The sequence below is a fragment of the Stegodyphus dumicola genome, chromosome 10 (assembly GCF_044657685.1).
Source record: "Stegodyphus dumicola isolate Sdum_Otavi_A_Nest chromosome 10, ASM4465768v1".
Taxonomy (NCBI): Eukaryota; Metazoa; Arthropoda; class Arachnida; order Araneae; family Eresidae; genus Stegodyphus; species Stegodyphus dumicola.
This window is the reverse complement of record NC_140777.1, coordinates 34,695,248-34,711,322: the sequence shown is the minus strand read 5'-3', so window position 1 is coordinate 34,711,322 and position 16,075 is coordinate 34,695,248. Positions and strand designations below refer to the sequence as shown.

The 16,075-nt window shown below is 32.4% G+C and overlaps 1 long non-coding RNA gene across 4 annotated transcripts in view; it reads left to right on the top strand.

Moving 5' to 3' along the window:
* LOC118183775 (uncharacterized) overlaps positions 1-16,075 on the top strand; it is a 66,007-nt gene that overhangs the window by 37,484 nt on the left and 12,448 nt on the right. The window contains exon 3 of one of the 4 annotated variants that reach the window (XR_015043387.1): positions 15,408-15,939. The exons of 2 other annotated variants lie outside the window; for them this stretch is intronic. This is a non-coding gene — a long non-coding RNA (uncharacterized LOC118183775). Of the gene's footprint in view, positions 1-15,407; positions 15,940-16,075 lie in introns of those variants that run through there. One more of the 4 variants, XR_015043386.1, reaches the window with a different exon arrangement.

Genomic DNA, 16,075 nt, shown 5'->3' with positions numbered 1-16,075 from the left:
GTAAGTAGAAGTTTTATATGCGCTAAAGCGTTGAGTATTTTGGTTTACAGTTCAGTTTTTAGAAAATAATTAGATCTTGTTAGACGTGAATTCTTTCTGTTTTCACCGTTGCAATGTCGGAGCGTCGAAAATGTTTAACAGAGCATGAAATAGCAGAAATGATGCAAAATATTTCAGATATTGATTCTGAAATTCTGATATTCTGATATTAATTCTGAAAGATTAACTGAAAGACATTTTCAAAAACTTTGTTCGGAAGAGACTGATAAGAAAATGAGACGACGATGCTTCGTTTGTTCACATTCCCGGAAAAATCCTCCAAAACGGCAAATGAGTAATTACGAGTGCAAGGAATGTAACGTAGGACTGTGTGTAGATCCCTAAATGAAATATTTCATACGAAAAGAGAATTTTAAGTAATATATTTAGTTTTCAGATGTGTAATGTTAAAAGTAATAAAATGGAGAGTAATGAAAATCAAATGTGTAAAATATGCATTTAAACAAGAAATAAGGTAATTAAAGTATATAGTATAAAAATATCTATAAAGCATAAGCCGTTTAATTACTCTATAGAGCATTATTAAACAATGCATTGATACTTCGGAAATTTCATGGATTTAGGCTTAGTAGCAAAAATGCCCCCGGCCCTGGACAGACGCTCGCGTAAGACACTGCCGGCCTCCGTGATAAGCGTGCGTTTGCGCTACCCGACGCGAAGGGGTTAGAAGCCATTTTAATGTTGGCCTGAATAAAATATTTCATCTGGATTGCTTCAGTAATAGTTTTGGCTTTTTCGCTACTGTCAGCAATCATTTCCATAAATTTTAGCTGATCTTCCATGCTCTTGGATCTAGCTATTCAAAGCGAGCTCTACTTCGGACATCATGTGTTACAAAGTTTGGATTGGGGGATGTCTCCTTAAATAATGACTTCAGATGAGCAGGAAAGAAAAAGGCAATTTACTATAGTTAATAATAAAACGCAGACACGAAAATAACTTCAAATAGCTAACACAAAAACGCATATAATAGGCACATTCTCCTTGACTCATGGAAAATATTGCAAATCGCGGGTATCAAAGTAAATACTAAAAAGCAGTTTAATTAATTCCTTTTTAACCGCAGCTTCTCCAAGCAAATGACTAATCGCTAGTTGTCAGCCGTATACATACAATGTCGTCCGGCATTCTAGAAGCTTCGAAAAAAAAATCTCACCTAGCGATTCAATTTTTTTTTTTTTTTTTTTTTTTTTTTTTTTTTTTAGAAATTTGCCAAGAACAAGAAGTTGGCTATAAAACGCCAAAAGTCTTCAATACATTTAGGGATATTTTTAATTATAGTATTCCCCATACTACATCAGCTATTTTTATAATGAAAACTTTGTTGGATTCAGAATCAAAGTATTTAGAATTCTATACAGTGAATAAACACTTACGTACAATACACAGGGTCACAAATTTAATTATTCTAAAATTATTACCTTAAATGAGAAATTTAAGGAAATAAATAAATTAAGCAATGCACAATGTTATGACAATGCACGAAAATAATAACACAATATAAGGTATTTAAATATTTACAGAAATCTTAAACAATATAACAAATTTCTATTTCTATTTTTATAGCGCAAATGCCTATTTTTATTTTATTATATTTTTAGATTACTCCACTTTCATCCAGCTTATCATTACCCTTAACAATTACGATTACGATCTACGATCTCCTCTTTGTTCAGATTAATTAAGTTCTGTTTTACTTCCAGACGAAAAAGATGCTTTCTAGTCAATCCGAAGAAATTTTTTTAAAGTCTGGAAGATGTTTATTTCAACATTATGAAGAATGTATTATATATATCATTTTTAAAATATCATACTTTGTGAAGTTTAGATTTCCAAAACAGTATTCCCAAGTAGTGTTTAGTTTAGGAAGGTTTCTAAATATTTATTTATATGGATATTAAAGGATTGTTTGCCTTGATTAAACTTCATTGTCTGACTTATATCTGCAACGTATATAAACCAAACGTTATTTGAAAGCCCATCTTCTGAATAAGAGAGAGGAAATATTTAAATTAACAGATATAACTAAAAAAACATTTTCCATTTCCGAATAAATTAACACTAGTAGGACATCTCTATTTATATACAATATGCTAAATAATTTACCATGAATAATACTTCAAAATTTTCCATGATTGCTAAGTAAATTCAAAATTTGGGATTATTTTTATCCAATTGAAGATTTGTATGATGGATTCTGAATGGCTATGTTCAAGAGAGGAATATAAGAAAATAAACGTAACTACAGAGGTATGCAGTCTTCGCTAACAATCCAATTGAATAGCTGGATCAGTAAAAGGCAATTTGATAAAGCCTCCCAAATCTCTGCAATTGCATCGTTTGCAAGTTGCTTTCGAGAAGCGAACTTAGAACTTCTTTTACTAATTAATTATGGATGTGTAATTTTGCCGGGGTTGCTTTCAGGAAACTTTTGATAGCAAACCAATGCTATGAACATTAAGAAGGGCCATTGCAGATGGCGATAGATGCATTGCGTATTGTGCGTCGAGCTATTCATGAGAGGATGTTTCGAAGCGTTATTGATAAAGTAATTAACCACCGCAAAATATAGACAGGTCACAGAATAACGAAAAAACGAACTTCCGAAATTAAGTGCAAAGCTTCATACTCTAGAGCCTATATTTTGTAATTACTCATTCCATGTGTAGATTAGAAACATAATTAGCAAACGCGAATATTTAAAAAGTTACCACAATTTGCGCCCAGAAAATTTCTTTTACGGTTGTCCATGAGTACTACAAAACAAAAGAGTTTCGGAAGCAAAATCAATCGAAACGAGTCTTGAAATATATTTTCGCAGAATACTAAGCTAACAAATATTGTGGTTTCGTAAAACCAATAAACAGTTACAATTCGAAAGGTACATTTATGTGGTAATATATGTAAAGATAAAGAAATTATTGCCATTATGAGGGCCAGTTTTTCGCTTTCCTGTTTTAATGTTAATGATCAGAAGATCAAAAATGTAAATATATGAAGAAATTGCTTTTTGTTTCAATATATGGACACAGTCTCTCTTTCAAGTAGATACTCATTTAAATATAGATACTATTCTTTCGAAATGAAAATAGCAAGTAAGTTTTAGCAAATAAAAACAAAAGCCCTTTTTTAAACTGAACATTGAATTCACTATGACACATATCAGATCAGTGAAAGTGAATAATTAGGTAACTAACATTCAAATTAGATTAGTTGAATAAGATAAAGACGATTGTTAAACCACTGCATACCTATGAACGCTGTAATTACTTTATTAAGTAAAATTAGAAGTAAAACTATAGTCATCCCAATTTCTATGAATGTGTTATATGTGGCCATCCGTTGGCATGGCAAATATCTATGCAGTATTCCAGTTCCTGTAACACTCACCATAGAATATCCTTTGTTAATCGCTCGAGAACCGTTACCAGCTGCTTCAATTGCGGGAAATGCACTGGGAAATACTGGGGGAATGCAGACACCAATAACTTTATCTTTAAGAAAACCCCCACAGGAAAAAGTCAGAAGAAATGAGATTCGGGGATCTTGGTGGCCAACAAAGCAATAGCATATCGTTTGCTCCAGCACGGCCAATCAAACGATAGTGTAGGTTTCAGGTACTGGCGTACGTTTTATGAAAATGTGGCGAAATACCATCTTGGTTCAGAATGAAATCAGGAACGCTTCCTCCAACTGAGGAAACAACCACTCTGATAGCATATCTCGGTAAATGCACACGTTAACCAGTTTTTCCAAGAAGAAAAAAAAAGAGACCGAAAGCACAACTGTTGGAAATGATGCAGAAAACAGTGACCTTGGAAAGATCACACTCATTTCCATTACACCATGTGAATTTTCCTTGCCCCTAAATCGTAAATTAACTTTACCAGAACCAGAGCTTAACTTTATGAGAAACGTTAAAAGTGGCTTCATCCTTAAGCACAAGTCTGTTAGCCAAACCGTCTACGCCCAGCTTATCTTGCAGATTCTTACAGAAAACTCCACGCAACACTTTGTCAGAAATTTTTAACACCTGCACCACCTGAAAGGTGTATGGCCGGAACTGCAGAAGTTTCCGTAACACACGGTTACACCGTTATTTGAGGAACACAGAGTTCAGAACTCGAACGGCGCGTTTATTTTGCGGGACTGCCTAAAAACACTCCACGAAATTTTTTCAACCACTTTGGTTTTGACTGCTATTCATCCTGGATAGGTTTCTTACACAAGCAGCCCGTGTCCTGAAACTCCTTCACCCATCGTTCGATGTTGTGACAATGCGGTAATTCTTTAGCAAATTCCGTGCAAAAATATCTTTGAACGGCGATAAACGATGATGATTTGGCATATTCCTTCAAAAACGCAATAAGCTTTCTCCTGCATAGATGGCGTCATTTTGATTAACACTGCTTCTAGCGGCGATTTCGTAACCGAAAGATTTTCCGCCTGGCAACAGTTTCAGAATTAATTTCAGAATTTTCAGAATTAGTTTGTTTCAGCTTAATAAATCGGTTATAGTGTATGTACTATGCTTTCTTTTTCTACCATTTAATATGAAACACTTTGTGTATATATATATTATACATATACAAAAGAATAAATACGAAGTAAAAAGCAGTGAAAAATGTAATCCAGTTGTGCACTTAAATCAACAATAAGTGCTCGTAATAATGCAAAATAAATTAAAATAAATAATACGGTTAACATTCATCCCATGTTTAGTTCAGTTCGTAATAAATATATGCAAAAACCGAAAAAGCAAAGGTAAAAATACTAGAGAAGCACGCTGGGAAACTGTAAGAAAAGGGGGGGCAAAACATATCAAAAACAAAAATGAAATGAGAAATTTACATCTTTCGTTGCATCGCTATCAAACTGATTTACTTACTTCTTTCGTTGCGTCAGAACCCCTTGATGACATTGCAGCGAAAGATATACATTTTTCATTTCATTTTTGTTTTTGACAGTTAAACCCCGTTTTTTTTTTTTTTTTTTTTTTTTCAAGTTTAGCCAGCGTGTTTTTTTTTTTTTTTTTTTTTTTTTTTTTGCATATGCTTATTCCGAATTGAATATGGGTTGAATTACGATAGCATTATTTACTTTAATTTGCGTTATATATATAGACAGATAGATAGATAAAGTCGCAGTGTCTTTCTCCTGAAATTGATTCCAAGTCTCAGCTTTGTTTCAAGTACAACAAAATACTTCGTAACTTTTCAGCCACTATAGAAGCAACTATGCAATGATCCAGTATCCTCCTTATTTGGTGGTGTTGTGTGGTGTATTTAATTATGGCAAAGCACACTAGGGCTATCTGCCTAAGGGGAGGGATGCCTTCGTGGAGGACTTTCTAAGGGGAACTGGCTCGTATATACGTTACACATGGAGAAAATGACGAAAACACCCATGCTGCCAGCCCGTTCGCGGGATTCGAACCTCGGACCGAACTACCAGTGTTCAGCGTTCTCGCTCGGCCGCTAGTGGGCCCTTCCTTATTTGGATTCTGACCATAAATACATTATTACTGGCAATCTTGACATAGTTGAACCTTAAGACAGCTTATGAAACTGGGTGCTAATTTAGGCCAGTTGGATCAGTCAATAAGTATTTTTCAATTAAAGTTATTGAAGATAGCACTGATGATTTCATCGTAGGGTTTCCCTTAGTTCACTGACCAGTTTTTTAATTTTGGTATCTTTTCTGAATTCCCAATTTCCCCTTGCATTTCCTCGCCAGGATGCAAATTAAGGGAATTAAAGAGAGTATTTAAACGAGTGAAACGAATAATTTAAAGACAGATCATAATTTCGCTAGTATAGCACACGTCTGCTATTCTTTTCCTCCAGCTGTTAACTTAGTAGCGGCTAGGCGTTCTGGTTGTTTTATTAGTATTTTCGGTGTAGGTTAATATATATATACAACGGAAAGGATGAACTATACTATGTCACCGAACTTGGCTAGAGTATTGAACAGGACATAGTTTTTTTCTTTCTCATCATTAAGTGAAACAGCTATTGTTTCGCAATAGCATGTCCAAAACTCCTTTAATTATTGACCCAGTCTCGCTCTTTCGGCCAAGTATCATATCCATTGGTTATTTAACTATTCTATTATTAAAAGCTTTGCTACGTACAGCACAAGGGGTGTTGATATTGTACACTCGAACACAGTGGAAACGATGACACATATAATAACCAAGTTTTTCATCAGAATGGAACCCATGTCCTCGGTTCCGTACTAGCAGTCAACCTCCGCTTACCCCTATGCCATCCAGGGCGAATATGGAACAAAAAGTTTATTAGGCTGTTCCAACAACAATCGCCGTAATATTGGCTTTAAAGTGAAGGCCTGTCGTGCATTAATAAAGTATTATTCTGATTTAATGCCATTATCTAACCCTTGAAGTTTATAATACATGGTATATGAGTCAATGGGGTGCGTTTTATGGGGGATAGACTATTTATATTAACGCAAACAGACATACATCGTAATTTTAGCTTCATAAATAATTATGAAATTACACGAAATTATTTATCAATTACTCTGCAGATTTAAAATTATAAGTATTTTTCTTTTATTATGTTGCGACTAAAATATTAATCATACTGGAATGGAAATAAGAGTGTTCAAAATATATTTGAACCCAAAGACTAAGATTTCAGGATAATAAGATAACTACAATGTTTAATATTAGATAATGTTTATGTTCATATTATATTACTGCGGGCTTTATTTCAAAGTTAAACTTTGTTTAGTACATGTATATCAAAAATTACACAGTGGCCGGTGCTACAAAAATTCTACCTTTCACAGATTTGGTAACTTATGAAGGTATATTCTTAAATTCAAAGATGATTAGTAATTAACTTTAATTTCGACTTTTTTTGAGTAATATTCGTCAGTGTATTATTCATTCGGAATGTTTTATCTCTTAAGCTCCACTAACTCGTGAACATATTTTATGCTCGCCAGATTTTAATGTAGTTCTCATTTATCAAATTACATTTTTTCAAATGAAAACCCTTTTTTTCCTTTGGTGTGATATACAGAACACAAATGTGATGATCTCGTAATTTAACACACATTTTAAACTCGCTTATGAATGCATATTTAAAATTTTATTCTGTTTTGAAATTACCTATGATTGTTGTGTTGAGTAAGAGGTGATACTTTTGCATTCGAAGCTACCAAATGCTAGCTACCAAATGGAAGCTTTTGCTACCAAATAGAGGACGATCTAACTTTCAGTAATGAAGTAGATTCTTCAGTTCTGTTTTACGAAACATAAATGCTCTTTTTTTCTTTCATTCTGGATGTATTATGGGTTAAAGAAATGAATTTAAGCATATCCTCTCCCTTCACCGTAGAATTATTATATCTTTTGAGCATGTTATTAACGGAGATTTGAAGGATAGTTTTTCTTATTAACACTGAGTCAATTATTGAAATTTTCTTTCTTATTATTTTTATTCATTTTTCTTCTCCGAGTCAATTAATTCTTAATCTTGTCTCTGATCAGCCTACCCATTGATCTTCCTCAGTTGTAGCGGCGGCGAGTGACTGAACTTATATGAGTCTCAAAAGGCAAACAATATTTAAATTGCACGCTTTTTGCTTAGATGTCATTATAAATGTTTGATATAAAGTTAGTCAAATTATATCAGATCCGTTATTTTCAGGGCACCTGCCTAAGTCATATGTTAAATAACTAAGTGAAAACGCTTTTATACTTCCATTATAGTTCCCATCCTATTAATATGTCATGCCGTTCATTAATCGCCATCCCCATATTAAATTTGTGAAAAATTACAAAATTTACATAAAACTCTTAAGTTGTATTTTTGTAATATAATAAACACTGCAAAATATCATTGAATTTTCATTTAAAATTCACCTAGGCAAATAGTGCAGTAATAATACGCAAGGCAAGCAAACTCTTTTGCTCTAAATTTATCCAAAAACGCACCTTTTCAACAAAAACATTGTTCATTTTATATCCATTTCTTCAAATGTCTGAAAAATATATTTTCTGTCATGAGGAAATGTATTTCTGTACTCATTCAGCTGTGTAGTTATGTCTGAATCTTATATCATAAAAATTTATGCTGATTATAAAGCTGATATAAAAGCGCTAACCCTTATATCATTATCGCCTAAAAATTTCTTTGTACAAATTTTTGAAAGATTTATACATTGCCATTGCAGGCGAGTACCATTTGTGCTCTTCATATTATTAATCATAACTTTAAGTACTCATTTTTAATTTGTTTTAAATCAGGCAATGTATTAGTCATTTAGGAATGTTTTAGTTTCTGTTGTTAATCGAATCATTTTTTAAATATCTGAAATGTATAAATTGTCTCATCCAGTTTAAGCCAATTAATTCATTTTTGAATATATTTTTTATTTGTATACTTCAGGAATACTATGAATAATGTATCAATTCACTGGTCAGATCAGATTACAGCAATTTATAATGCATTGTATGTTGTGTAATATGTTTTAATATACAGTTCACGATATGGTAAATTTGAAAAATTATTCAAGGTACGTAACAAAGAAGTAATTCACATATTATTCAGGCTAGTGTGAAAATAAAGATGAGCACCGCATTACCACAAATTACATTTTTGAAATTTTTGAGGTCATGAATTCTGAAAACATATCTATTTTGCTAAACTATGCTGACAACGCTAACAGAATAATAATTTGCTGTGACTTTAGTTTACCGTAATTTTGACTTTAAGATAAATACTTGAGATAATAAGGTGGTTTCTCAAAACTAACACAAAATAATCAGAATTTAAATAATAAAATCATACAGCTAAAACCAGCGACTTCTTGCACATTTTGGAGGCGATTGTTTCTTGTTTAACTTACTGACACTACTACAGAACCAAAGAAAATTGAATCTATAAGCAGTTTCCGGTCGGAGAAATTAACGCCATCGCAGACATGTTTCAAATCAGGACGAGAAAATGAGCTCACCATCATAATGCAAAGGAAATAAATTCATGAAGCTCAAGAATATAATCTAATTTCAAAAACTGCCCTGATATTGAATTATATTTCTCCAGAAGCTATTCCCACTTGTCCCGCTTTATTGGCAACATTTCAAAATATTTATGAACATCCACAGGAAAATCTTTTTTCTGCCAAAATCTCTAAATTGCTCGAGCTATCTTATCAGTCCGTGGATTAATATGAATTTTGGATAGACGACGCATCAATCAGCTATTATTCTTGCACTACCTTAACAAAAAATGTGATTTTAGATTATTCTTGAGGTGTATACAGTATAAAGGTTCTTTGCATACCAATAGGCGTTGCAAAATATACTTTTTTGGATAGGCAAATTTTTTTTTTAATCAGTGTGGCCATTACACTATATACTTTCATAACTGTGTTTAAAACTGGATCACATAATTGTTTCAGTAAGAAAAAGATCAAGGAACAAACATACAATTAATTTACTTAAATACTTCGTTAAATCTTCTATAAAAATAAACTATAAACTCTCTTTCGTTACCTTAAAAGGAAAAAAGACAGACGAGGAGAAATGAAATAATTACGTCTCAGATAAATTCTTTAAACAATATGCTGAAACTCTAATACTTCGAAAATTTTATTTCCCAAAAGGCAATCCAATACTTTTTCAATCAAGAGAAGCCCCTTTTTCTCGGGAGGTATTTCGAAAGTAACTTATATTGAAATTTTACACACATTACATAAAACTTTCCCTACTCTACCAGGAGGTAATAAATTGCTCTTCGACTGCTATCGTCGAACGGAGGTAAAGCAATTTGATGAACCCCAGAACTGCTGAAGTTACCGAAGTTGCTGAAGGCTGATCGATGAGTTCGTTGACCTGTTAGAGAGATTACATTGAATAAATAACGGATTCTCTAAAATTCAAAAAAGCACCTTTGAGAGCACGTTCTACTTCATCAGCCATCTGGCAAGATATCAACTGTAAAGAAAGGAAAATTTGCCGATAGAGAAGTCGATCTTAAATACCTAACGAAACTTTTTCTATTGCATTATGATGCAGATGGATGAGGTTTTCTATTCATAAAACGCGCTGTTTACAAACTCAAATTTAATGGTTTAACTTCAAAAAACGTCAATTGTTTTCCCATAGTACTCATGAAAAGTAATAATCGATATCTCTAAACTTCTAAACTTAGAACTGTAAAATACCTTCAATCGAGAATGTATAGTTGTGTGAGTTCATATGTTTTGAATTGTCGAAAATATGAACTCTGTGGCAGGTGAAAGATGTTAATCTTCATTATTTTTTATCTCATTCCACATTTATAACGTTAGTGAGAAAACTTACAGATTTACGGTTTTAAAAGAAGTGGCATGAGAGTCATTATTTTTTATCCTGAGTTCAATATTCTGAAAGTAAAATTCGTTTGGTTATTAATTAGTATTTCTTTCTTCTTAAGTCGCGTCTCGTTCTGAAAGGAGTACACAAAAGGTGCTTACAAAGTATGTAAAATGCAGTATTATAATTTATGTTTGACTCCTGCACATACTGTGAACAAATCTTCTATCTTGAAGCATAGATAATTTAAATGCATTTTAAAAATGGAAGCGAGTGCTTTGTTCTCATAGTCCTTCTCCTCGTGCATTATTTTAAAAACTGTTAATTTCTTACAGAAGAAGCTATCAGACTTTCACAGCATGTGCAAAGGAAGTATCCACGAAATTGAATCAAGGTTAGATAAAGATCCCCATGAATTTGCAGGAGCTATTAAACATATCGAGAAAAATAACATGTGCAAACTTAGAAATTCCGCAACTCTTGGGAAAAGGAAGCAGAAAGTTGCATGCATGGCCGCAATGTCCGAAGCCGCAGAATGTGAAACATAATATGTTGAGTCTATTAGGCTTTTCGGAGAAAGAAACAGGAAAAGCCAGCGGTGCTTTCACTTGGACCGGAGATCCTGATATCCCGACTGATAGTCAGAATGACTTCCAATTCGACTCCCAAGGTACACGGTGAGGAAGGGAAAAATTCCTTTCATTCTTACTGGACCCCTTCTTCATGCTTAGCGACTAGGGCGGAATGCGTCCAGTCTCCAAATCCAGGTATTGACGAATTATTATCCACCACATTTAAATCAGGTGCCGTTGTTAAGTTATTTTAGTGCTTTAGAACCGGCGGGCATCAGGAATCAGTGAGAGCTTTCCGAAATAGGATCCTCCAGAGCTTTCAATTAACAAAAGAACTTACAGCACTACGGTAAGCTGTCAGGAAAGAGAATACAACAACTTTAAGAATATCTTCTTAAATTTTAGAATAAATCATGTTTCAGTTAAAACCGCAAAAATTCAAATGAGTAGAAAAGAACTCTTAACAATATTATTAATAAGTAAATTGTTCTGTACATAACTTAAAGCTTGAAATATTTGAAATATTTTGACAGCATTTACTTGTAATTTCATTCTCAATTATATTTCTGAAATGCAATGGTCGGAACGCGCTTCGATTTATTCTAGCAATATGGCTGTTGAATCGCATTAAAATTGTGAATTAGTCTGCAATATGAAGCGAGTTTTACTGAAGGAATTTTTTGAATTCATTTGCGAAATTTTAAAAGACATAAAACGGGGAAATAATATTTTTTTCATTACTTAGCATTAGGATAGCACGACAAAGTTTTTGTTAATGTTGTAAGCCTGAAATTCCGCTTCAAATTGATTGGTTTGCTTAAAAATATAACATTAATTTGTAAAATTATTATTGAAAAAAAGACAAGATGACAATTTATTATTAAAATTAACATATTAAAATCACTTTTTCGCATGTGTAACGTGGATTCAAGCCCCATTTCCCTTAAAACATCTTACACGGGGTATTCCTCTCTTTCTGTGTAGTGCCTAAATTCGGAATATGTAATAAAATAAAAATAAAAAGATCTTAATTTTGTAACTATTCGCAACATATTCTTATCTAATCCCCGCTTTTAAATATTCTGCTTAAAGACAAATCCATACATTTTATGGCACAAATCCACGCTAAACTGATTAATATTCTGCATACACAACGGCATTGATTTTTCACTTGTTGGCTTCTCTAGATTATTCTATGCATTGTATGTGATCATATTGTGGCAATGATGTGAGACTCTTGAACTTTGTAGCCAGTCCAGTTTACAAAATAACAGCTAGTAGTAATACACATTGTGAAGGGAAAGTAATAATGTAATAAATGGGGCAAATAATTCTCAATACAATTTATTCACTTATGCATTAAATACAGCTTTTGTTTCGGCAAAATTAGGCCGGATTACAGAACAGACAATTTTTGTGTACCTATTAAAAATCAGTCACTTTATTCAAGATAGAGTATCTACAAGGATAATTCAAAATTTCTTACTTCAGTTTTAAGGCAGTATTTTAGTTTTGCCTTCTCAGAATAGTATAGCATAGAAAATATTGTTTTAGGCTTATGTTCAGTTTGTGATTGATTAAATTTGGTCTTTATGAATAGTTTCATTTATTTATTTATTCGCTAGCTGTATGGCAACTGATAGATTTTATACATATTTCTATTTACTCGAAACATTTGTTTGTGAGTGTCTATTTCATGTATTGTCTTGTATATTTTTGTAATTCTGTTATTCTGTAACCATCGTACGTTACAGCTGAAAAACAACCGTAGAAATGAGCAGAAAGTTTTCGATCTCTGGTTATGATTACAGATTTCTCGCCAGCTTGGCAACATTCTGGAAGCTTCGAAAAAATATTTTTCAAAGTTTAGGATGGATGTTTCTCAGATCTTGATATCAATATTCAGTTTTCTTAGTAAGTTGGCTACCAAAACATTTAAATTTTTTATACTAATATCTTGTATATTAACTTTATTTATTAAATACCACTTATGCTACATGAAATTCAATTCAACAGCAAAATCACAAAATATTTAAAAAAAAAAAAAAATGGCGTATCTTTAGAATTTCCGATACAGTGTTAGAGGTTGCCATACATATTCTTATATTCGCTATATTATTTCTTTAAGAAATAACCGCTCACGACGAAAGTCCCACTTATTATAAAAAAGAAAGGAATATAGTCATTTTAATAAGTCTAGCTAATGCAATTTCTTAAAAATATTTAGTATTTCTAATTAGATATCGAATGATTTTAATACATGTTTATTTGAATCGATTACAATAAATAGTAGAAAACAATATTCTTAATAGCACTGTTTATTGCTTTTAAATTGCTTAATTTATTACTTAACAATTTTTCAGATTAAATCTGTATACATATTATGCTATATACAATGACAACACTCTGACGCGCGGAAGTTAAAAGTATTAATTTCCGGCAATGGTAAGCACATTGCTTTCATGAAGCCGAGTTTGCTAATGAAACTTGAAAGGTACATTTTTCCGAATGCAACAGATTCTTGCACTGGAGACAAAAAAATTTTATTTCTAATTGTTTTTCCCTGTTTGCTTTCAAATCGATGAGTTTATTAACCAAAACTTAATTGAAGATTTACAAAATATGAAATAAATAATAAAACTAATTCGAACTTTCAGGTGCAAATGTTGAGGTGAAGGACTACGTTATTCAAAATTCAATGGCTTTTTTTTTTTTTTTTTTCAGAATGCAAAGAAAATACTTACATTCATGCAGATTCTTCATTATCTAATTTCTTTGAAAATAAAACAGAATTATAATATTTGGTGGCAAAAATTTGAACAGTAATGCGGCATTTATAGCGAACCAACGCAAAATCTCATTTCGAGACTAATATCCGTTTTGTGGCTAAGGACTCGATTACAAGAGTTGCAAAACAATTTCAGAAGATCTGATATTGTTTAAGAGATAAATTAGTTTTAATTATCAGTGTCACATCAATGTCTTAAAAAGCTTTGCTTCATTTTATGTAAAATTTATAGCCACATATTTCGCTTCTATGGGAAAATGCACATGTTTTTCTAAGCGCTAACCATATCATGATTGTTTTGCTTAAACAAATCATTCAGTTAGGTTACTCACAGAACTAGTAGCAAAGTATCTGCTGAGCTCTCATGTCTGCTATATACATTCCTCTATGCGACAGACAGAACTTAATGACCCTATTCTGGAAACCATTCGCTCACTGCATATAGTTCCCATGGGTCCTTTCATATGCCCACTGAGAGAGAGTACGTACGGGAAAATTCTTGAAGCTTAAATTCATGCTGATATAGTCAGAAATACCGATAGTACTCTCGAGTTTTGTTAAACAAGAAGGTATTTACTAGATTTCTAAAGTGGAATTAATAACGTAAGTTCATCTCTCATATTCTCACATTGATTTCACATTCATTTCTTTTTGTGAAGTTAAACTCACAAAAAGAAAACTTAATTTACTTAGCTAAATTTTATCTCATTTTCCAATATTTCGCGTTAATATCCATATAGAATTACAGATAAATATTACTAAATCAGTCTTTGTCAATTTTTTAAACACAAACCTTTGTCTACACTGATGTATTTAATAATATTTCAAGTACAAACTGCGTAAAAGTAATTTACTACTACGCAGAAACGAATTATAAAAACTGCAACACTTTGAAACGAAATTAACGCTATGGGAGCCCGTCAGCTGCTGAGCGGATAAAACCAATAAACACTATTAATTCGATTGATGTTGCGAGGGGTTAACTGAATTGGATTTACCCATGTATACCAAGAATTCGAGGCATTTTCGCTTGAAACATCCTTCACGAAGGCAGCCGTTTCCTTAGGCAGATAGCCCAAGTGTGCTTTGCTATAATCTAAACGGCTAAATCCAGTCATGTTACGGCACAATCAGCAACTACCTTTGGAAAACGTAAAGTGATTTTCAAAACGGAAAATATTAATAGAATAAAAATTGAAGCTCATAATCTTGGTATAAGCAGAATTTTTCCACTTGAACAGTGAGAGAAACGGCAACTCGTGTGCATAAGTAGTGTTTTAGTAAAAATTCAATAAATTATTTTAATTAACGAATTTCTACTTTGATAATACTAATATATAATTTAAAATGAATGTAAATAATTAAATTCCTCTTTCGTTTTATCCATGTCCTAAAAGTCTCACAAATCTATTACGGCTGTAGATTTAAGAAGTTAGCAAAAACAGAGAAGACCGATGAGTGCTTTTACATCTGGTATATTCTCGTTTAAGTATTCTGATCTCCCTGAAAATGATAAGCAAACTTATAAATGTAAATATTCTTACAATCAATAAAGATTAATTATATTGTCTTACAACTAAATATTTGATACGAAAAATAAGAGATCTTTAAATTTTTTCTCCTTAAATAAGTTGGTAATTTCGTAATGGTCTTACAGGTAATTTTCTCCCTCTGTACAGCATGCTGTCGTGGATATAACTGGAAGCACATTTAACTAGCAGTCGGGAGGGCAGGAGTTCGAATCCTAGCAAGGATTTCGCTAAAAGTTTCCTACTCCGATATGAAATTTATGACTCTACAAATGGCACCCAAACTAAAATGTGGCAAATGATGATTCCTCACCTCCTGAATATTCACTCATCACCTGTGGTGGAAAGAACGTAAGGAATTTTCTACCTCACCACATATCTACATTTAGAAGCTAGAAGCACGTCCGGCTAGCAGCTGGGAGGTCCAAATTTCGAATTCGGATCAAGAACATTGCCACATTTTGTGTCTCTTTTTTGGAAACAAACCTAACGGTTGTACATTGCAAATGTGTTCTTTGTAAACATTTTTTGAATGTTTATTCTCTTGTGGAAATGTAGAATTCTAAAATTATAAAATGTTCATCAACTGTAAGTTTTGACAATATTTTAAACATTAGGTATTATCAGTGTTTTGGGACACTTATATATATAAATGATTTATTTATGACTTTCTAGTGTGTTCATTTTTAATGATTTTTCTAGTCTCACATAATGAATAGGAACTTTCTGCTAACTTTTGTTTCTTCATCTCTTCAAAGAATAATTTAAAAATTAAAGTCATTAGTATTTTTTTAAC